General features: G+C 42.5%; 1 pseudogene; it reads right to left on the bottom strand.

Moving 5' to 3' along the window:
* Positions 1 to 5,412: 5,412 nt before the first annotated feature.
* LOC132140153 (zinc finger SWIM domain-containing protein 7-like) overlaps positions 5,413 to 24,318 on the bottom strand; it is a 32,977-nt pseudogene continuing 14,071 nt past the window's right edge.

Genomic DNA, 24,318 nt, shown 5'->3' with positions numbered 1-24,318 from the left:
TTGCTGGGCCTTTTGGAAGTGCTGAACGATAAACTGAAGCACGTATGAGAAACCCACATGAGGATCCTGCAGAACAATAAAACACTCATTTTGGGCAGCTTTAGTTAAATCTCTAATAATCACTTGTCTGTAGAACAGCCCAGAGGAACAATAAACTGAGCACCCCATCGTGGAACAGAGAACACAGAAACTTTGTTTCTGAATGCTTGAATGTATTAGGACCTTTTATTGTTTTTTACAGTTGAGATGGTTAGTTTAGACTGCTCAGGAACACACACGAGGTAAGAGCTCATTTAAGAACCCATAATAGAAAGGAAATCATAAAACGATTTTATGTACAGCCAAAAAATTACCCCAATTTTCATCACTTTAAATGCACTGCTGGTCCATTCACAGCTCCATTAACCCAACAAGTTCAAATCTAAACCCAAAATGACTCCAAAAGATACACTGGGTACATAGTGGCCCCAATATTATATAGTTATATATTGCATTGCATAACAAAAAGTGTCGTAACACTTTGTTTGAATTTTTATATCATATTGTTTTATAGTTTAAAACCAATAACATATCTATTTTTCTTTCGAATAAATGCCACTTTGATGTTTTGTTATATAATGCAATTACATTTAGATATTTGTAAATGTTGCTGAAGCGTACAAATACATTTTGGGTCATCATGTTACTAAATGACCATTACACTCTTTTCCCTTCTAACATCTATACAGTACATGGGTCCAAAATCTGAGACTAGTGATTTTTTTTTTTTTTTTGCATTTTGATACTTTGATATCATCATAAGTTGAGCTGCATGAACTTCATAAGTTTGTCAAACCTGATGATCATGTTCTCCAGTATAATTTGAGATGAACATCATCTGATCGTCGGCACAGTCACATGATCAATGATCACATTTACTTTTCTAATTAGTGACCAGAAGATTTTATATCATGTTTCTTTCTTTAAACCTGTTTATTAGATTATTTGCAAGTCAAATTGGATTTAAATGGCAGGTTTTCACTGTGGTCTGGGATGTTTGGAGTTCACTGTATTATCAGTGTCTGTCTGCTCATGTGTCCCAGCCCTTAGGAATCAGTTTGTTATTGAATGTCCGACTGTGACAAACTACCCAACCTGAAACAAGAGCATCTGACCTGCAGGAAAGACTGTCTCCTCTGGAGAGAGATTTACAGGGTCACACCGGAGCTGAATAACGCTCTCTAGTGCCAATAATACCACGCTATTCTATTAATCACCAACCACCTTTACAGTACAACTACAGATCAGCCGTTCATTCATCAGTGCCTTAACTGGCTCATCTAGACCACATTGTGAAGAATAACATATGATTATAAAATGATTAAAAGCTCAGAGCTGTGACACACTGATTAGAGTGCATGCTCCTCAGACACTGAGCCTTGGAGATGTAGGCTTTAGTCCTAGTCTCGTCACTAGTTTTTCCATCCATTATATGTTTGTCCAGTTAAATAGGAAAAATAAAGCTATATTTATTTTATCATCTGAAGAGATCCTGCTCTTGCATGAACATATTATATATGTCAGGTTATATTATATAATCTGAGCAAGTGTAGGTCATGCCAGTGCCTTAAACTGTTCTTTTGAGTATTGGTCATAAACATTTAAAAGCAACATCAAACATTTTTTGCACTTTTTTTCACGATTTGTTTCTGTATATATACACATATAAAAACAACAACAAACTTTATTGATGTTTGGATGGTTTATTTTAATATTTATTGTGTTTTTGATTGTTATGTAAGCTGATTTTTGATAGTCATGGCTGTTTTAGATGTAAAAACTCACTAGGTATATTCACATGCACTGATTTTTGCAAATGGGAATGAATGCAATCAGATTTAAGATTCTGAAAGCGCTATTTATATAAAACCTGAAAGATGTGTGGTTTGTAAGACAGGAAACATAAACATATTCATAAGAGGTAAAATGCATGTAAACATACACACACCATGACACTGTGCCTTTTCATTTTGATTTTAGATTATACCACTCATTTCATTCGGCTCGAGCACATTCAGATCAGTTGAGGCGTTTACATGAAGACTTTCAGTCTGACAGAGCCATTATAAACAGATTATTTTGGTGCATGTAAATGTGTCTATTTGTTTATTTGCTATCTGCAGATTTGTAAAATTAAGGATACAGTGATGATGGTCAAACATTACCAGAAGTTCATAAACCCACATTTAGAGGTCATTTTAAAGTCATGGGAATGTATTTATTTACCTTTGTTTTGTGTCTAGGTGAAATGCGAAAAGCAGGAAGCAGTAAACCTAGGATCACCTTACATCCTCTTTTTCCGGGACATGTCTTGGCTGGGATTTCTAAATTGCCTAAAATACCCAGGGTTTGGCTTTGTTTTCTTATTGACATGTTCTCTACAGTCCTCACATACATTACATGTATACGTATTTGCATTGCTTTGACTTTTTTGGGTTTTTTTTTTGGAGATCCCTACTTCTCACACACCATGATTGGTTGATCATGTACAATGCCTGCACGCTATTGGTCATTACTTTCAGCAACTATAAAGCCAAAACCTGGATATTTTAAGCAATTCAGAAACTTCAGCCAGGGCACATCTGGGAAAAAAAGAGTCACCCTAAGTAAAACTGTGATGATTGGCAGACAAATTGATTGGTCCAAAATCCCACACACTATAGCTGTATTTCAAAGGGATAGTTCATGCAAAAATGAAAGGTGTGTCATCATTTACTTAACCTAAATTTGTTACAAACCTGTACAAAATTTATTTTGTCCATGTTGGTAGCCAAAAAGGTGATGGTAGCCATTGACTTCTATAGTATTCTTTTCCATACAATGCAAGACATTGGCTACCCTCAACTGTTTACCAACTGGCTACCAACATTCTTCTAAATATCTTCCCAATATCTTCAACCAAAGAAGAAAAAATCTTACAGGTCTGAAACAACTTGAGGGTGAGATGACACAAATGTCATTTTTAGCTGAAGTGCTCCTTTAACATTCATCAATCATGACTGTGATTGTCACATTCTTTATTTGCTTTCAGTATGAACAGAAAAATGACTTCTTACTGGAAACCGTTGTTTGGGACAGGGCTCTGGTGTCTGACAGATGCACTGATGTGTTTGCCTCTGACTATGACATGCCTCCCTCAACCGCAGCTGTGCCAACAGTTTCTATTTATTGAGGGGAAGAAAGACACTTATAAGCAGTATTTTTGTGTTTGTAGTCTCTAAATGATGTAAATGAACAAATATGTTACACTTTGTAAGGGCTAAACTACAGGAGTGTGCCAGACCTCTTGGACATTCCAATGGAGACGAATCTATACTGCACTGCAACTGTGTTAGCTGAGGTTTTATTCCATGAAGTACTGTCTGGTGAAAGCAGTAAAACTAAAGGCCTTTTTTAACCAGTCAAGTGTACCTGAATTGTATTCCTGCCTTTGGAGCAAACAGAAAAGAGTCTGTGCTTTTAAATGTCTAAGATTTGACGTGTGTGTATTTGTCACTAATCTACATACACTGTGATGTTCTCTTGTACGTGTTGAAAAAAAAAAAAAGTTTTGTGACAAAAAACTTTAGCATCAAAATGGAGTCTTGTTATTTAACATAAATAAATCTCTATGTATGGTGAATTATTTTATTAATAAAAGCTGTATATATCTTTTGTGCTGCCTTCTTTCAGTCATTTATTCAGAAGGAAAGGGTGTCTGGATGTGTGTGTTGTGAGTAACTGCACGTGCAGCCTTTGTTCAAAAAAAAAAAAAAAAAAGTCTGAGAATCTAGCTTAGCTGATATATTGTTTTCATTCATTTGGTGGTTACCATATTCCAGTTCCCTAAATGATAAACACTAATAATCTCATCATTAAATACCACATTCTCAATTCACAAAAACCATATTAAGAAAGCAGTACCCATCAATGTGCAGAATCAATATACACTATGAAATGTTTGTCTGTATGTATATAGTCAAACACTAGGCAGGTTGTAGACTCGACGCACGATGCAATGTAGGTTTCCATTTTCCATTGCCATGGTGGAAGTGAAATCTAACAGACGACAGGTGAGGTGTGTGTAGACAGATGTGTCAGATGTGAAAACTGAAATATACATCAGCATGGAGTGACACGGCAAGATACATCATCACGTCTACATACAACTCACATGAGAGATTTCTTTATCTACTGCTTTGTGTTCTTTCTTGTTTCATTTTTTATATTTTAGTAATCAATACTTCTTCCTTTTAACTTTTTCACCAAATAAAGATCCCTTGTAAATATTGTTACAAAAAAATAAATCGAGTCCTCATTAGGATGTTGAGGTCAGGAAAAGGATAAAGATAAAGATGCAATGTAACAATAGTAAATAATAAATAAACAAAAATAAAAATAAAGTGATTTGAATCATATGAAAATAAACATTTAACATCTCATACAGTATTGCTTCTACATAACGTGTAAGTGAGAAACTAATGATAAAATAACAGAAAAAATAATATACATTTTTATATATATATAAATGTGCAATTTACAGGTATGAGCAAAAACTAAATATCATGTGTTGCCCATGTTCTCCTGGTCTGTATAGAAGTAATTACTCATAAGGAGTGTTTCTATGTGCAGGGGCTTCTCAACTCTGGCCCACGTCTATGAGTGTGAGAAAATACATGTTGTTAAGAAACGTTCCTGTTTTTATTTGTGCTCCATAAGATGAGGCTTGTTACTGTTGCTGTCAAGAACTATTTTAAGAGGAAGAACAGTATTTAACATTAAAACTAATTTACTTCAAAAAGTTATATATCGATACATACATTTTTGGTTATAACTTTTTTTTGGTGTGGTTGGTGTTTTTTTTAAGCAATAAGGTAAAAGAGGCCGTGCTGTATTGTGAATCACAGCTGAAGGGAGTTGTTGGGCACGACGTGATGTGAAGCAGGACAGCACAGCACAGCACGGCCTCTCGTACCTCACTGCTTGCATAAAAACAACAGTCCTCTGTTAGTATGTATAAAGTTCATTTTTCTTTTTAGAAAGCATGATCAAATCTAGCTACTTGAATGTTTAATAAATAGTACACTTAACTATTTTATGAACACAAAATCCAAAAGCACAATATTTCAATCATGTGGTTTCACTGTTTGTTGATGAGAGTGATAAAATAGTTTGTAAGCATATATACAAACATACACAAACATCATACTGAGGGTCAAGCTTTGCTGGTTTATTTATTTTAAAAGCAATTTTTAACATTCTATGACAGATCATCCCTCATTAAAAAAAAAAAAATCATTTAAGTGCAACAACAACTCCGAAAAGACTAGTCCATTCTAATCCATAATGACTCCAAATATCTGAATTACTGCATGAGTGTTCTCCACTCCAGGATCAGTTATTTATGTGCCCTGAGAGAATAACAGTCATCTGCTGATCTGAGACCTGCTGCTGGCACAAACCCATGGCCTGACTCAGACAGACAGCCAAACAGTATAGACTCAAGATCAGATGTGTTTCACTGCTATTTATTGTGTTATGATAAAACTGCACAATGCAGCCATCTGTTTTCAATTTATGGTGACTGCACACATGAAAAATGCATCAGCGGGATTCACCATGTAACGGAAATATAAACAGGATTACAATGAAGGATAATATTAGTGTCGCCCAAAACAAGACGACTGACAATGAAACAGCCTATGAAGAACAGACTGTATTTGCTTTATAATTCACATTCTCCATTAATTATTGGTCTACTACAGGTTGACTGGACCCCAGACCCTCGATACAGAGACCACCAACCCATCAACTCATGTCCGATGAGAATCTCACGTCATGTTCTTGTGTTTTATCTCTGGAGGAGACGGCCACTGAGAGCAGGCAGCTTAATCACATTTGAGACATTTTCTAGCGCATCAAGCAAACGCTAATGCATTACACAGAGGACTATAAATAAACAAGGAAACCATTCCTCTCAGATCACATGGGCATAAAACGCATTTTATATTTTCTTGCAGCTCGATAATAAAGTGAGGTCATGCTATCAGAGTGAAGCAGTGCTTTTTGGGGTAGTCTCTGGATTTTCTTTCTCAGACTTAAGGACTAATTTTAGTCTCATTTGCTCCCCTGGGCTCAAAACTAAGCTGATGCACATGCTACAGACACTGTTGAAACAGGGCCACAGCATCAAAGGACAGACAGTCAATTGAGACCAGAAAACAAATAAAATCGCTAGAAATAACCACAGCAACCAGCAGATGAAGAAGAGCGCTAAGCAAGAGATTTAATACAAAAGCAGGCAAAAAAAAAAATGGTGTTGCAACTAAAACGGTTGTCAATAATGAATAAGTCAAGTTTGCATATCAAATAATGTGGTCAACTAATTGGTAATACTGTCAACTATTTAGCATCAATTTGTGCAAACGTTGAACTGAAAAGTATATCAAAACAACATGGAATAGTTATGTTAAACTGTACTAATATTTAACAATATTACTGTATCAAATAAATTCAGCTTTGCAGAGAACAAGAACATGAAAAAACGTAATTATTCCTAACCTTCGACCCACAGTGTGTAAACGCATAATGACAGAAATAATTCTACAAACAACGAAACAGGATGAGGGTCTCAGGGTCTGTGAGTGCAGCTGTGTGTGAGTGTGTATGTAAACAGAAAGAGGAAGTGACCTCACCATCAGACTTTCGTTTCTCCGGAGCACAGAGAACGAGAAGGCAGGGTATGGGCAGTAGTGACAGGACGTGAAGCATGTGTACAGACGCCCGGATCAACTTAACACCTGACAGAGAGAGAGATACACAGAGAGAAAAGCCACACAGAAATGTGAGACAAGTGTTGTGCCATCACCGCTGCATCTCAAGAGGATTTCAGCTTCTAAAAACAGACTCTGATTTTACAGTGTCAAACAGTGCAGGCTAAATACAGGTAGATCACTCTGTAGTCTCTATGTGAAGGAGTCAATCAAGACATCAGACCAAACAGTGCTCTTAATAAATGTTATTTGTAATTTAAAATGTGTGCCCAGATTTTTGATTTCGATCTAAATATGTTTATGTTTTGTGCTGCAGCCGGTCACCAGTTCACTTTTTGAGTTTATCCAAAACTTAAAATTCTGTCATCATTTACTCACTCTCATGTCTTTAACATCCTAAATGACTTTTATCTGAACACAAAAACAGGATTATTTTGAGAAATGCCTCATTTTTCCACACCCTCACAATAGAATTGTTGGGTTATCAACAATCTTCAAATTTTGTGTTCAGCAGAAGGAATAAAAGTCATACAGGTTTGGAATGACATTAGGGTGAGTAAAGTACACATATTTCATGTTGTCTCAGTTACAAAATATATGTCTAATGTTTAAGAAAAACAGAATAGAATTAATAGAATTTGAATTAATCGGAGTAAGAAAGTTCAATAAACCATTTAAACTCATGAACAACCTCACTCAGAGTTTTTAACTGCCTCGACTGGGAGGACTGCAGTGCCGATTCTCTTCGGGGGAATCTCATAAAAAAAAAAAAAGATTAAGAAAGAACAAAATTTAATAAGAAGTAGAGACACTATGCAGAGCAGCTTCAATTCTTTTTTTAAATGCTGTCATGTTTGCATTAGGATATGTCTTCATTCTTCAAGAGGAAAAGCCTCCAGTTGTTTGAGGTATAAAGAAGGTGGAAATCTCATTTGCATTCTGTGCTCTGGAACGTCCCAGAGAGACTCAATGTGTGTAGATCTGATGACTGTCAAGGTCATGGAGTGTGTTAGATTTGTTTAGCAGTCTAAATGGGAGCATTACCTTGCTGGAATATGGGAACATCAAGTGAGGAATGTGTTTCTGTAAAATAGCTTCATATTTCTTGGTTGTTAAACAATCATACATCTCAATATTCAAGTACAGAAATACACACAGTACATGATTAATCGAAATAAAATCCAAAACGTGGCTCAGTGCAATTATCGAATCGCAAAGGCTTTAATTGAATTAAATACATGGGCTGCGTGTTTCAGAATGAAGCGTGGTATTGTTTCATTATCAGCCAGTGTTTACAGCATCTTAGAGCAGCTCTGTTCCACACAAACTGCATCTCAGCATCTGCTGTGAGTTTGGGTTTCTTTAACGTCATATAATGCAATAAGTGCTAACCATTTACCCATACTTGAAACACTTCTCAACTAAAGAGAAGCTGTAAGGGCTCCATCCTGTTTTCCATCTAAATAAAAGCTTGACAGTTTAACGGCCACCCCACTCACAACTGCTGCTTCTGTCTCTTTTTTTCTTGACAAGAATTGCATTTATTTAGACGCAGAACATCTTTATGACCACATCACATAGGAGATGCACTACACTTTGCCTCAGGTGTCAGTCAAACGAGTGTGGAAAAGCTTCAGGGGACGAGAAGCTTCAGTAGAACAACTGATCTGCAGTCAGATGAGATGTTGTCAGGCCATGTCAGTAAAAACTAATTTTCCTGTCCTGTCACCAGTTATACTGTAGCCTGTATCATTTCATATAAGGTGCAAATGAAACTACAAGCATGTGTGTCAGACCTGTGTCAAGTTCAGCAGCAGCAGCTCTTAAAGTAATAGCAGCCAAATAACCTCATAACTGGCTAGCTGTGATGTCTGTTGATCAAAGAACAAAAGAAAAATTGGAATTTAATAACTTTTAGCTTTAAAGGGGTCATCAGACACAAAATTCACTTTTACATGGTAAATGAACATTAATGTGTGTTGGCAGTATGTACACATCCACCCTATAATGATAAAAAAAACGCCCAGTGCTTTTTTAAATGCCCAATAATAATGATCACTTTCTCATATCAGGCTGTTCTGAGATTCTTGGCAGAGTGACATAGTTCAGCACAGGCCCCTCCCACGACTACTGACGACTGCATCGGTTTTATAATGTAGACCCGCCCAGAGTGAGCTGGAAACAATCCGCCATTGTTTCGACACCAGACCAGGGTAGACAAGATTGTCTCCTAAGCAACTTGTTGTTGGATGTAATAATGAACATAGCAGTCGACATTCACTCCCAACATCTGAGCACCGCTAAAGACCCAGTGGATTACATTTTTTTTTTGAATGCACCCCTGATCAACCCAAATGCTTCTATGTTCGTGCTCATGCATAAATATTACAAAAGGTGAAAACACGTACTGATGCTCAAGGCCACACAATCCATTATGAGACGGGGGTGTAAACTTTTTAAATTAGATGATCAGGGTAAATTGTAATTATTTTGTTTTCTGGGAAACATGTAAGTGTTTATATAGCTTCTGGAGTCCAATACTAAAAGAAAAAATATGATCGTTATACAAAATGAGAAGAATCATTCTGTTCAAAAGTTTACACCGCCTTTATGCACAATTAATCTTAATTGTGTTGCCTTCTTGAGCATCAGTAAATGTTCTCACCTTTTGTAATAGTTGTGTATAAGTCCCTCAATTGTCAGTGTGAAAATATGGATATCAAAATCATAGTTTATCATTTTTGGAAAGGGTTCAAATATGCAGAAGATGCTGGAAAACCACTGAACTGCTCAAGTCCAACAAGGTGACTCGTGAACAACTTTCACAAAATATACAAAAAAAAAAGTGGTGGATCATCCAGGAAATGACACATACTATTAAGATTCAAGGGTTTTAAACTTTTTGAATTTTACAACTGCTGCACTTCCACAAACTGGTTCTATAAAATACCTTCAACTTTCCGTAAGCTTCTTTCTTGCTCTCCATGTGTGTTAGCTGAAGTGTCGGTACTGAATATAACTCATGAAGGTATTATCTTGATGAATAAATCTTAGCGTTGCGGAAAACTCAGACCACACACTCCATTAACAGGCAAACATTGATAAATCCCATGCAGTGAAGCTGCTCCACTGCCCTGTGAATAGAAAAGGCCTCGCTTAGTCAAAGACTGACACCTCATTGTGGGTGAGTCACACGGAGGATAATTAGAAACATGGAGCCAAAGGAGTGAAAGCAGTGCAAAGGCCAGAGCCGTCGCAGTGGGAGAGAGCAGGACTGATGTTGAAAAAAACACTCAACACTCACAGGCTAATACAGCACACCGCTTCATTTCACATGCTCACATATTCATAATCCAGCTTGCACAACATACATTACTCCAGTCTTGGCCTTGAGAGTAAGATTCTGACAGACCATCAACCGACAGCAAGCGAAACGTCAAAACGTCTGGTAACATTCATTTTATGGCTAGTGGTGCTGGAAATTCAGCCAGGTCAGATTAGAGATGTAGCCTCTTAGATTCATTTAGACACAGCATGACATTACAAAAGCATCAGCATAAAGCAAACTAGAGGCTTCTGCAGCCAACAATGTTTACAGCATTATATAACACACTGTGAAGCATGAAAAGAGCCAGGGTGATCTTTACATCTCTGTACGAACTTTTCTGGAACTTTGTATTGCACAGTTCCTCGCTAAGATGAAATGCTTTTGTTGTGGTATTCCTCATTTGTAAGTTGTTTTGCATAAGTCAATTATTTTGTTGCAGATAAATGACCAACAATGCGAAAATCAGATACATCTTGAAGGGGTCATATAACATTGCTAAAAAAAACATTATGTTGTGTATTTGGTGTAATGCAATGTGTTTATGCGGTTTAAGGTTAAAAAAAACAAAACATTTTCCACATACATTATTGACGCGATGATTTTTACAAAGCTCATCGTTCTGAAAATCGAGGTGCACGCTGGTTGGCCAACTACCCAATGCGTTGTGATTGGCTGAATACCTCAAGCGTACCTTCCAGCACGACCAGGCAAAACCAATAAAACCCATTACAAACAAGACATTTGTTACATCTAGTGGGGACATAATTACTGATTATAATGACTTTATACTGTGTTTGTACACGTAGGGTTGCATTTCGCGGTGCGTAAACATAAAACCATGTCTGCATTTGTGATCGGAGAAACGAAAAACAACAGCACTACTCTACACTGCTCAAAACTCGCGTTTGAATCATTAGTGGCAAATTCTTTAAATAGAAAACATGTACTTACAGGCTGTGAGTCAGAACTGCCAGACTGTTCTTGCAAAGTTGGAACTGCTTCACTTTATAGAACTAGCTTTTTGGCGGCCTGTTTTAATTTTAGTTTTAGTCTAGATTTTGTATGAAGCTGTCATTTTTGTTTTTATTTCGTCACGTTCATACTGTTTAAGTCTAGTTAAGTTTCAGTCAACTAAAAGTCTGAGCATTTTTGTCTTATTATAGTCAGAATTATCCATGACTATTTTCGTCTAGTTTTACTCAACGACAACTGATGACAATTAGTCTACAGTCCTGTTGTACGGTGCACCGATACTTCAAAAGTTTTGCGATTCTAGGAAATTAAAAACGGCACGATTCTTAAATTTATTAGTATCGATACTTCAAAGAATGACTGCGTTCCAGATTTGTAAGAGACGTATTTCATGTTTGTGTGTGCAACGCACGCTTCCAGTGCCTCCCTATGCACGTCTGTGTTTTTTCTCCTCACGCACGCAGCAAAAAAGCACTACAGCGAGATAGCTGCATTAGTGGCTTTACTAAACTGATTTGGCTTTACTAATATGTGTGCATAATCGCATTAAATAGTTTAAGTTGTTCAGATGAACAAAGCACAAGGTTTTCGAGCATCATTAACATTTTAATTGTTTAGTAAGGCAGTTCATATATAATATTCACATTAATCGGGGATTAAAAGTGGAGTTATGTTCTGTATGCTAAATATGAAAATGAGCATATCAGCACAGCACCTATAACTGCGCTTTGTATAGACGGTTTCAACGGCCACAACATAAACAAACGTTACTGCGCATGCGCGCTTTTGTGGACCTAACTTCCGGTAGACTTCCAAATAGAATCAAACAACAGCCAAGTCCCTCTAGATTAGATATTTTTTGATAAACAAAATATGTTTGCCACGTGGATCAGGCTGACTTAATGAAATTGCAAATTCATTCTTTGCCAGCAGGAGATGTTTTAAAAAACATAGACATAAAGCGCGAGAAATAGAGGTTTCCCCAGTAACCGCTGTAAACAAAACAGAGCTGGTACACTCACACGCTGCTTTATCAGGCATATAACATGCAAGTCTTCCTTCAGAAATACAGCGATATAAAAACACCTGTGCCTCGTTTTGATATTTAAACATATAAATGTAAGTAAATAATTATTATTATTAAACGTGCAGTACGTAACGTTACTCATGTTTATTCAGCGAAGCCTTTTTGAAAATCGATCAGTTTTAAAATTGTGGCGAGTCTCCAAAAATAAATAAATGTATGGGAAACACATCCCGCAGCACAACCACCTGACCCCAACTTCAGTCTACTCATCACCTTGACTTTAACTGCGTTTGTAGAAGGCACTGCAGCCAGACCGATATACACAACACAGACCGGAAGTTAACTTAGGTCCAGGCGCGATGAAACCGTCTATATGCTGATTGCTGATCGAGATTTACATACTTGGCTCACTGACCCTGTATACTCATTTATTTCGTTCATAAACGCGATGTATCAGTTCATTCAACTCGTTCACGAATAAGATCTCTCAATCCCGTTCAGTGAAGGGCGTATGGGTTGACTACATTCAACAAATCACATGCTCCGTCACATCTTGAGTAACTCTTTGACAGGATGAAACAGTTCACAGAGCTGTTCACGAGCTGCGCATGTGCTGCTAATAGCGCCGAGCTCGCACGCTGCTGTGGAGGAAGGAACTTCAGTGAACGAGAAATATGAGTCAGTGATTACCGGAACGAGATTGATTCGTTCACCTAAAAGATTTGTTCACGGACGAACCATCACTAGTGCAATTTCATATAGCCTATATTAAATATTTGGAATATATATTTTCATATTTTATTAGGTTCTTTGATAAGGTTACAATACGAAGGTCTAAGTAGCAACATATCTTCCGTGATGTCCCCAATGTGCAGGGCAGGATGGGTAAAGAAATTTTACTTTTTTCGGGCTGGGGCGGGCCAAATAATTTCATAAAAGCGGGACCCTCACTAGTCTGCATGTGAGAGCACAAGTGATACTGTGGCCGCCGGTCCACGACTGGTAGAAAAAGATTACGCTCACTAAAGATGATGCCCAAAGCTCACTGAGCTATCGAATATTTTAGTAATCGAGTATTCTACCAAAAATTCCATCGATTAATCGGATAAAATGTGTTTTTGCTTAATTAAAGTGCAATATTAATTATGCAAGAGAAAATAAGACTCCTTGGTCTCTTAAAATGAACAAAGTTTCCTTTTTTAGAAATTTTTTTTTTTTACTTTTTAAATGCATAGAATGCAATGCATACATCAAAAATAAACATTTTATTATTACCCATTGTTTCTCTGTCTGTACTGTGAACAATGACAAAGTTGACAGATGAATTAAGTGCATTTAAGTGCCATTCAGTTGGGGTTTTAAACGATTTTTTTTTAAACGATTAATCTAGCGATTATTTTTTCGATGCATCGGTTAATCTAACGATTAATTTTTAAGACTGATTCGATTTCGATTATTTCCCCATTAATTGACTACTAACAATTTATACATGTTGATTTACATATCTGAATGAAAAAAACATGAATTCCTTAACATTGCAATATATGTTTATTGCTCTTAAAATTACAAAATAAAAGACTGACTAAGAATGCATTACTTTACACTTGTATAGAGATAGCATTCAAAAAAACCTTGAAGCCTTGAAAACACATAGCTTACTGAAACAAGCTTACTGAACACATAGGGCCTAGCTTACTGAAAAAAAGTTCTTCTTTCAGATGAAATGACAACAACTTGATGTCTAGCATTCAATAAAAAAGTTCACCCAAAATACTTGTTTAGAGCAATTGAAAGAATACAGTAACCAATGTAAACTTTAGGGCTTTAAGCTAATACAGAGAGTGCTTTTCCAAAAAATAAAAAATAAAAATTAACAGTGGGAGCCAGCAGCCTGTCATGGAGAAAAAAAAAATCTCCGAATGCTCCACATGAAACTTTGGCATTCCGCCCTTTTTCTATCGTGTCTAATGATTTTGGTTAATATGCACGAGGGAGAGAGAGATAGAGAGAGAGAGAGAGAGAGAGCAAGACAGCACTCGTGTAGTTTGAAGACTGTGAGTGCGCGAGCGCGCGTGAAACTTAGGTGTTTCGCCCTTTTTCTATCATGTTTAATGATTTTGATATGCCCATTAATATGCACGAGGGAGAGAGAGAGCAAGAAGCGCTCGTGTTGTTTGAAGACTGCGCGCGCAGCTGGGGCTCTCTCTCGTACGCGCCCTGTCAGGCGCAGCACAGTCATTCTATTCTAAATCACTCACCGATCAAATAAGGCTTCGACAGCCGCCAAAAAAAAAGATCAATGCAGAAAAACCCCTGGATTGGTTATATAACGTTGGGTAGAATGTTGATCCGGCCATCGTGTATATTCAGCGCACATAAGGTAAACGTTTTGCAAACGTTTTTTAGAGAAATAAAAACAGGTCGACGAATCGATGCGCATATTTTGCGTCGGCGTATTTTTTGCGTCGACGTCATCGATGACCTCGACGCGTTGTCCCAGCCCTAGTTTTAAATAAAGCATTTTCTGAGATGCACATTAAACATTAAACACAAAAAACATTAATTTAATTTATCTTTTAATTATTGAAAATTAAGCAAACTTAACTTTTTGGTAAACAAAGGGGATTTACTATTAAAAATAAAACATTGAAGAAATGGAAAAAATTATTAAACCTTAAAAATAATGTTTTTTTTTTTTTTTGTAGTAGGTTATGTACATTCTGCTGAACAATAATAATACAGGACTTTTATTTTGACGGGTTGACGTACCTTTACAGTTCTGTGTATGTGATGTGACGATAGTTTTACTCAAATCAAACAGTCAAATGCTCATGAAGTGACTGTCAGGGCAGTTCTGGAGATGTTGTTCATGTGTTCACATCCTTATTTAGTGAGACAGCAGACGCTGAAATTACCGCGACCGTAACGCGCACTTCAGTGTGTGTGATAAAAAGGAAAACGCGCTTCTGCTCCATTCATTAACAGAGACACACAGAACATGCAGGATTCATATTTAAATAGACTGTTCCAGGTTAATATTTACAGATATTAGTCCATATTGTGATTTGATGTAAGTGCAATGACCTATTTTTTATTAATTCATTCAAAATTTGGCAAATTCTGTGCCATTCCACGTTAAACTGTAAATTCCGTTTTTATGACTGGATTCCGCGATTCCCTCCGCGTTTTCTGCATCGCGGAAATCATAGGGCCCTAGTTGTGGTATGCCAGTAGGGGTGGGCGGATCAATCTAAATATCGATAGTATCGATGCCAACACTGGTAATGGTATTGGATCGATACAATTGTAATCGAATCGATATTTTAATTTAAATATCTCTCATCTACGTTCATTATACTTTGCTCGTTTCTTCTACCTCTAGTACAATCCTGAGCAAACGCTGCTTTCACATCCTGGCCCACTTTGCTACTCCTCCCCCTCCTGCTGCTCTGTTGTGATTCGTTGTTGTGTCGTCACGTGACTCACTGACACAACGCGCCGAGGATCAGCTAACAGAGTGAGCGAAGCTGATAGCACATTGAAGTCCAGAAGGGGGGCTCAGGGAATGTAATTGCACAGGTATAATTGTTCTTTGTTTGTTCTTCAGTAATAATTGTGTGCACTTTATTTCATTTGCTTTTAAAACCAGAAAAAAGGGAGAGGTTTTTTTATTCTTTTATTATTCTTTTTTTAAAGGCTGTAAAGAATTCATTCTACAGTGCCTAATAACTAATAATTTTGTGGACTTCAATATATTAATAAAAATATTGCCTAAATAATTGATCATTCTTTCACCTCAGAAATAATGACATAGACCTACTGCTCTCCCCTAAACAAAAGTTTTTTTTTTTTTTACTAAAAAGTATCGTATTGGTATCGGTATCGGCAATACTGACCCTATATGTATTTGGTATAGGATCGATACCAAATTTTGCAGTATCGCCCACCACTATATGCCAGCTCTATCTTGCAATGGACACACGCCCCGACGTTCTCTTTACGTTTGTCGGCGCCCTCAAATCAAAACACTGCTGACTCGAACGCAGTGCTTGTGTCTCCTTCCGCTTTGTGGGTGACGTAAACGCGTTGTGTCACATTAAAAAAAATAATTGCGAAATAACCTGACGTGAGATTTGAAATAAATTAAAAGAGGCTTCGAGGCAGAGGAATTTGCCTCGATCATTTTTTGTAATCGAGTTACTCGAGGAATCGTTTCAGCCCTAATAGCTAAGATAATGCTGCTAAATTTATTCTTTCTTTACCTTAAATGTCATTGCTCTAATTTATTTTTTATATTTTGATATTTCATATTTTGTTCAAATGTTTAATATATCTGCTGTTCATATGCTCATTTATTAGTGTGTTATATGATTAGAATGTTGTCCCGGTTTTAAAATAAAGCACAGCAATGATATTAGAGTGTATTTTCCCTTTTCAGGAAAAGTATCGAAAAAATATCGAAATCGCAATTCTTGATTAGGTATCGCTATCGAAACAATAATTTTGGTATCGTGACAACACTAGTCTAAAGGTGCATCTTAATAAATTAGAATGTCATGGAAAAGTTCATTTATTTCAGTAATTCAACTCAAATTGTGAAACCCGTGTATTAAATAAATTCAATGCACACAGACTGAAGTAGTTTAAGTCTTTGGTTCTTTTAATTGTGATGATTTTGGCTCACATTTAACAAAAAACCACCAATTCACCATCTCAATAAATTAGAATATGGTGACATGCCAATCAACGAATCAACTCAAAACTGTCACGGCAGGGATCCAATGAGGCACGGAGATAGAACCAATTGCAGGTAAGTCATTTATTAAAGGGTAAACCAAAGGGGTAAACAGTCCAGGCAGGGTCAAAACCAGAATATCGAACATAAACAAGACACGAAGACAAGGCAAAGCAAGGCAAGAAGCGACGGACATGAATAACTATAGGACATTAAACAAGGACTCCGTAACACAGACTCAGACAGACCGGGTATAAATACACAGAAGGATAATGAGGGAACAGGAGACAGGTGGGGAACAATCAATTACTAACAAGGAGGAAGGTGACCAAATAAGGGAACAGGAAGTGATAAGGTGACAGACACCGTGAGAAAGGGGGACATCTAGTGGAAACCCAGGGACACAACCCAGACACTGTGACAGTACCCCCCCTCTACGGAGCGGCTCCCAGACGCTCCACGACAGACACAAAACAGAGACCAGGAGGGAGGCGGACAGGTGGAGGCTCAGGGGGAGGGACGGAGGGCCAGAAAAAAAAAATCATGGGGAACAGATACCAGAAGTGTAGACACAAAACAGAGAGACCAGGAGGGAGGAGGACCGGAGGAGGTTCAGGGGGAGGGACAGAGGGCCAGGCTCACAGAGAGGAACAGGGACAGGAGTGAACCCAAAAACAAAAAACAACATGAAGCCCCTCCAGGGCGGGGCAGAAGACCACACCGTCCATGTGGTGGAGACTGGAGTCCCCCAGGGCGGAGCAGAGGACCACCACAACCGTGTGGTCAGGGCGGAAGCCTCCCAGGGCGGAGCAGAAGACCACCTCAACCGTGTGGTCAGGACGGAAGCCCCCCAGGGTGGAGCAGAAGACCACCACATCCTTGTGGACGAAGCCAGAGTCCTCCAGGGCGGAGCGGAAGACCCCCACAACCGTGTGGTCAGGGCGGAAGGCCCCCAGGGCGGAGCAGAAGACCACCACAGCCATGTGGTCAGGACCAGAGCCCCCCAAGGCGGAGCAGACCTCCGTGCGGCTGGATCAATGGGACAACAAAACTCTGGTAATCCCCTGGTGTCCTTACTGGACTCCAGAAGATTGGTGCTGGCCTGACACTGCTCATGAAGATCATTGGTGACTTGCATTTGCTCATGAAGATCAGAGGTGACTTGACTCAGTCCTTGAAGACCACCGGTGACTTGACTCAGTCCTTGAAGACCACCGGTGACTTGACTCAGTCCTTGAAGACCACCGGTGACTTGACTCAGTCCTTGAAGACCACCGGTGACTTGACTTGACTCTGAAAGGTCAACGGTGACCAGCCTAGTCTCTGGAGGATCCGCGGTGACTAGCCCCGACTCTGGAGGATCCGCGGTGACTAGCCCCGACTCTGGAGGATCAGCGGTGACTAGCCCCGACTCTGGAGGATCAGCGGTGACTAGCCCCGACTCTGGAGGATCAGCGGTGACTAGCCCCGACTCTGGAGGATCAGCGGTGACTAGCCCCGACTCTGGAGGATCAGCGGTGACTAGCCCCGACTCTGGAGGATCAGCGGTGACTAGCCCCGACTCTGGAGGATCAGCGGTGACTAGCCCCGACTCTGGAGGATCAGCGGTGACTAGCCCCGACTCTGGAGGATCAGCGGTGACTAGCCCTGACTCTGGAGGATCAGCGGTGACTAGCCCTGACTCTGGAGGATCAGCGGTGACTAGCCCTGACTCTGGAGGATCAGCGGTGACTAGCCCTGACTCTGGAAGATCAGCGGTGACTAGCCCTGACTCTGGAGGATCAGCGGTGACTAGCCCTGACTCTGGAGGATCAGCGGTGACTAGCCCTGACTCTGGAGAGTTCACTGGCACCTGACTCGACTCTGGAGAGTTCACTGGCACCTGACTCGACTCTGGAGAGTTCACTGGCACCTGACTCGATTCCGGAGGGTCAATTGGCACCTGACTCGACTCCGGAGGGTCAACTGGCACCTGACTCGACTCCGGAGGGTCAACTGGCACCTGACTCGACTCCGGAGGGTCAACTGGAACCTGACTAGACTCCGGAGGGTCAACTGAGACTCTCATCCTGTGCAACGGCGCTGGGCAAGCAGCCATCTTGGGCCATGAATCTGGACAGGCGGCCCTCTTGTACTGTGGTGCTGGGCTGGCGGCCATCTTGTACTGTGGCGCTGAACCGGTGGCCAATTTGGGCATTGGCGCTGGGCTGGCGGCCATCCTGTACTGTGGCGCTGGACCGGTGGCCAATCTCGGCATTGGCGCTGGGTTAGCGGCCATCTTGTGCCGTGTTGCTTGGCTGACGGCCATCTTGTGCTGTGGCGCTAGGCTGACGGCCATCTGGTGCTGTGGCGCTAGGCTGACGGCCATCTTGGGTTGTGGAGCTGAACCGGTGGCCAATTTGGGCATTGGCGCTGGGCTGGCGGCCATCTTGGGCTGTGGTGCTGGAACGGTGGCCAATTTGGGCATTGGCGCTGGGTTAGCGGCCACCTTGTGCTGTGGTGCTGGACCGGTGGACAATTTGGGCTGTGGCGCTGAACCGGTGGCCAATTTGGGCATTGGCGCTGGGCTGGCGGCCATCTTGGACTGTGGCGCTGGAAAAGTGGCCAATTTGGGCATTGGCGCTGGTTTAGCGGCCATCTTGTGCTGTGGCGCTTGGCTGTTAGCCATTCTGGGCAGTGGTGCTGGACTGGTGGCCATCTTGGGTTGTGGCGCTTGGCTGGTTGCCATCCTGGGCAGTGGTGCTGGGCTGACGACCACCCCGCCGGAAGAGACCGAAGTGGCTGGGGCATCCCACCGAAGCCGATGCTGCAGGTAGCGCACGAATTCCCAGAATTCCAGTGTCTCTAACTGCGCCATCTCCTCATGAGACACTGGATCATCCAGCCCGCCATTGAAATAGTCCTTGAGGGCCGCATCGTTGTAGCCCATGCCCTCGGCCAGGGACCAGAACACCTGAGCCAGGGCACCCACTTCATTGCCCTCTTGGCGGAGGGCGATCAACCGAAGGTACTTGGTTCGCCGCTCCGCCATCTTGGCTGGGGAACGGAAAAATGACATACCGCTGGTTCCTAGTGTGACGGAGTCCTTCTGTCACGGCAGGGATCCAATGAGGCACGGAGATAGAACCAATTGCAGGTAAGTCATTTATTAAAGGGTAAACCAAAGGGGTAAACAGTCCAGGCAGGGTCAAAACCAGAATATCGAACATAAACAAGACACGAAGACAAGGCAAAGCAAGGCAAGAAGCGACGGACATGAATAACTATAGGACATTAAACAAGGACTCCGTAACACAGACTCAGACAGACCGGGTATAAATACACAGAAGGATAATGAGGGAACAGGAGACAGGTGGGGAACAATCAATTACTAACAAGGAGGAAGGTGACCAAATAAGGGAACAGGAAGTGATAAGGTGACAGACACCGTGAGAAAGGGGGACATCTAGTGGAAACCCAGGGACACAACCCAGACACTGTGACAAAAACACATGGAAAGGTTTTCTGAGCCTTCAAAATGGTCTTTCAGTTTGGTTCACTAGGCTACACAATCATGGGGAAGACTACTGATCTGAAAGTTGTCAAGAAGACAATCATTGACACCCTTCACAAGAAGGGTAAGCCACAAACCTTTATTGCCAAAGAAGCTGGCTGTATCCAAGCATGTTAACAATGTTGAGTGGAAGGAAAAAGTGTGGAAGAAAAAGATGCACAACCAACCGAGAGAACCGCAGCCTTATGAGGATTGTCAAGCAAAATCGATTCAAGAATTTGAGTGAACTTCACAAGGAATCGACTGGCTGGAGTCAAGGCATCAAGAGCCAACACACATAGATGTGTCAAGGAACTTGGCTACAGTTGTCGTATTCCTGAACCACAGACAACATCAGAGGCTAAGGAGAAGAAGAACTGGACTGTTGCCCAGTGGTCCAAAGTCCTCTTTTAAGATGAGAGCAAGTTTTGTATTTAATTTAGAAACCAAGGTCCTAGAGTCTGAAGGAAGGGTGAAGAAGCTCATAGCCCAAGTTGCTTGAAGTCCAATTTTAAGTTTCCACAGTCTGTGATGATTTGGGGTGCAATGTCATTTGCTGGTGTTAGTCCATTGTGTTTTTTGAAAACCAAAGTCACTGCACCCCTTTACCAAGAAATTATGGAGCACTTCATACTTCCTTCTGCTGACCAGCTTTTTGACGATGCTGATTTCATTTTCCAGCAGGAATTGGCACCTGCCCACACTGCCAAAAGCACCAAAAGTTGGTTAAATGACCATGGTGTTGGTGTGCTTGACTGGCCAGCAAACACACCAGACCTGAACCCCATAGAGAATCTATGGGCTATTGTCAAGAAGAAAATGAGAAACAAGAGAGTAAAAAATTCAGACGAGCTGAAGGCCACTGACAAAGAAACCTGGGCTTTCATACCACCTCAGCAGTGCCACAAACTGATCACCTCCATGTCACGCCGAATTGAGGCAGTTATTAAAGTAAAAGGATCCCCTACCAAGTATTGAGTACATGTACAGTGAATGAACATACTTTCCGGAAGGCCAACAATTCATTAAAAATGTTTTTTTTTTTCATTGGTCTTATGAAGTATTCAAATTTTTTTTTTGGTAATTGGTGTGCTTTTTTTCCCCTCCTTGAATTGCCACCTTAACGTGGTGGAGGGGTTTGAGTACCCAAATGACCCTAGGAGCTATGTTGTCCGGGGCTATATGCCCCTGGTAGGGTCTCCCAAGGCAAACAGGTCCTAGGCGACGGGTCAGACTAAGAGCGGTTCAGAACCCCCTTATGAGAAGAATAAATCAAAGGACCGTGACGTCGCCCGGTATGGCGCAGCCGGGGCCCCACCCTGGAGCCAGGCCCGGGGTTGGGGCTCGTATGCGAGCGCCTGGTGGCCGGGCCTCCCCCCACGGGGTCCGGCCGGGCTCAGCCCGAAGGAGCGACGTGGGGCCGCCTTCCCGTGGGCTCACCACCTACAGGAGGGACCGTAAGGGGCCGGTGCTTAGACAATCGGGTGGCAGTTGAAGGCGGGGGCCTCGACAGCCCGATCCCTGGACACGGAAACTAGCTCTAGGGACGTGGAACGTCACCTCACTGGCGGGGAAGGAGCCAGAGATGCGTGCGTGAGGTAGAGAGGTTCCGACTAGCGATAGTCGGGCTCACCTCTACGCACAGCTTGGGCTCTGGAACCACACTCCTCGAGAGAGGATGGACTCTTCACCACTCTGGAGTTGCCCATGGTGAGAGGCAGCGGGCTGGTGTGGGTTTGCTTATAGCCCCCCAGCTCAGCTGCCATGTGTTGGAGTTTACCCCGGTGAACGAGAGGGTCGCTTCCCTGCGCCTTCGGGTCGGGGATAGGTCTCTCACTGTCGTTTGTGCCTACGGGCCGAACGGCAGTGCAGAGTACCCAGCCTTCTTGGAGTCTCTGGGAGGGGTGCTGGAAGTGCTCCGACTGGGGACTCCGTCGTTTTACTGGGGGACTTCAACGCCCACGTGGGCAACGACAGTGACACCTGGAGGGGCGTGATTGGGAGGAACGGCCCCCCTGATCTGAACCCGAGCGGTGTTCAGTTATTGGACTTCTGTGCTAGTTACAGCTTGTCCATAATGAACACCATGTTCAAGCATAAGGGTGTCCATCGGTACACGTGGCACCAGGACACCCTAGGCAGTAGGTCGATGATCGACTTTGTGGTCGTTTCATCCGACCTCCGGCCGTATGTCTTGGACACTCGGGTGAAGAGAGGGGCGGACCTGTCAACCGATCACCACCTGGTGGTGAGTTGGATCCGATGGCGGGGGAGGAAGCTGGACAGACTCGGCAGACCCAAACGTACTGTGATGGTCTGCTGGGAACGTTTGGCCGAGTCTCCTGTCAGAGAGATCTTCAACTCCCACCTCCGGCAGAGCTTCGACCGGATCCCGAGGGAGGCTGGAGATATTGAGTCCGAGTGGACCATGTTCTCCACCTCCATTGTCGAAGCGGCCGCTCGGAGCTGTGGCCGTAAGGTTTCCGGTGCCTGTCGAGGCGGCAATCCCCGAACCCGGTGGTGGACACCGGAAGTAAGGGATGCCGTCAAGCTGAAGAAGGAGTCCTATCGGGCCTGGTTGGCTTGTGGGACTCCAGAGGCAGCTGACAGGTACCGGCAGGCCAAGCGGACTACAGCCCGGGTGGTTGTGGAGGCAAAAACTTGGGCCTGGGAGGAGTTCGGTGAGGCCATGGAGAAGGACTATCGGTCAGCCTCGAAGAGATTCTGGCAAACCGTCCGGCGCCTCAGGAGAGGGAAGCAGTGCCCTACCAACGCTGTTTACAGTAGAGGTGGGGAGCTGTTGACCTCAACTGGGGATGTCGTTGGACGGTGGAAGGAATACTTCGAGGATCTCCTCAATCCCGCTGTCACGTCTTCCATTGAGGAAGCAGAGGCTGAGGGCTCAGATGTGGACTCGTCCATCACCCAAGCTGAAGTCACCGAGGTAGTCAAGAAACTCCTCGGTGGCAAGGCACCGGGGGTGGATGAGATCCGCCCTGAGTACCTCAAGTCTCTGGATGTTGTGGGGCTGTCTTGGCTGACACGCCTCTGCAGCATCGCGTGGCAGTCGGGGACGGTGCCTCTGGGATGGCAGACCGGGGTGGTGGTCCCTCTTTTTAAGAAGGGGGACCGGAGGGTGTGTTCCAACTACAGGGGGATCACACTTCTCAGCCTGCCTGGGAAAGTCTATGCCAGGGTACTGGAGAGGAGAATCCGGCCGATAGTAGAACCTCGGATTCAGGAGGAACAGTGTGGTTTTCGTCCAGGCCGTGGAACACTGGACCAGCTCTATACCCTCTACAGGGTGCTGGAGGGTTCATGGGAGTTTGCCCAACCAGTCCACATGTGCTTTGTGGATTTGGAGAAGGCATTCGACTGTGTCCTTCGCGGCGGCCTGTGGAGGGTGCTCCGGGAGTATGGGGTCCGGGGCCCTTTGCTAAGGGCTATCCGGTCCCTGTACGACCGGAGCAGGAGCTTGGTTCGTATTGCCAGCCGTAAGTCAGACTTGTTCCCGGTGCGTGTTGGACTCTGGCAGGGCTGCCCTTTGTCGCCGGTTCTGTTCATGATTTTTATGGACAGAATTTCTAGGCGCAGCCAGGGGCCGGAGGGGGTCAGGTTTGGTGACAACACGATTTCGTCTCTGCTCTTTGCGGATGATGTTGTCGTGTTGGCCTCATCAAGCCAGGACCTTCAGCATGCACTGGGACGGTTTGCAGCCGAGTGTGAAGCGGCTGGGAGGAGAATCAGCACCTCCAAATCCGAGGCCATGGTCCTCAGTCGGAAAAGGGTGGCTTGCTTACTTCAGGTTGGTGGAGAGTTCCTGCCTCAAGTGGAGGAGTTTAAGTATCTTGGGGTCTTGTTCATGAGTGAGGGAAGGATGGAACGGGAGATTGACAGACGGATCGGTGCAGCTTCTGCAGTAATGCGGTCGAT

Source organism: Carassius carassius, chromosome 5 (assembly GCF_963082965.1).
Source record: "Carassius carassius chromosome 5, fCarCar2.1, whole genome shotgun sequence".
Classification (NCBI taxonomy): domain Eukaryota; kingdom Metazoa; phylum Chordata; class Actinopteri; order Cypriniformes; family Cyprinidae; genus Carassius; species Carassius carassius.
Note: the sequence above shows the minus strand (reverse complement) of the source record. Positions and strands in the feature narration are given on the sequence as shown.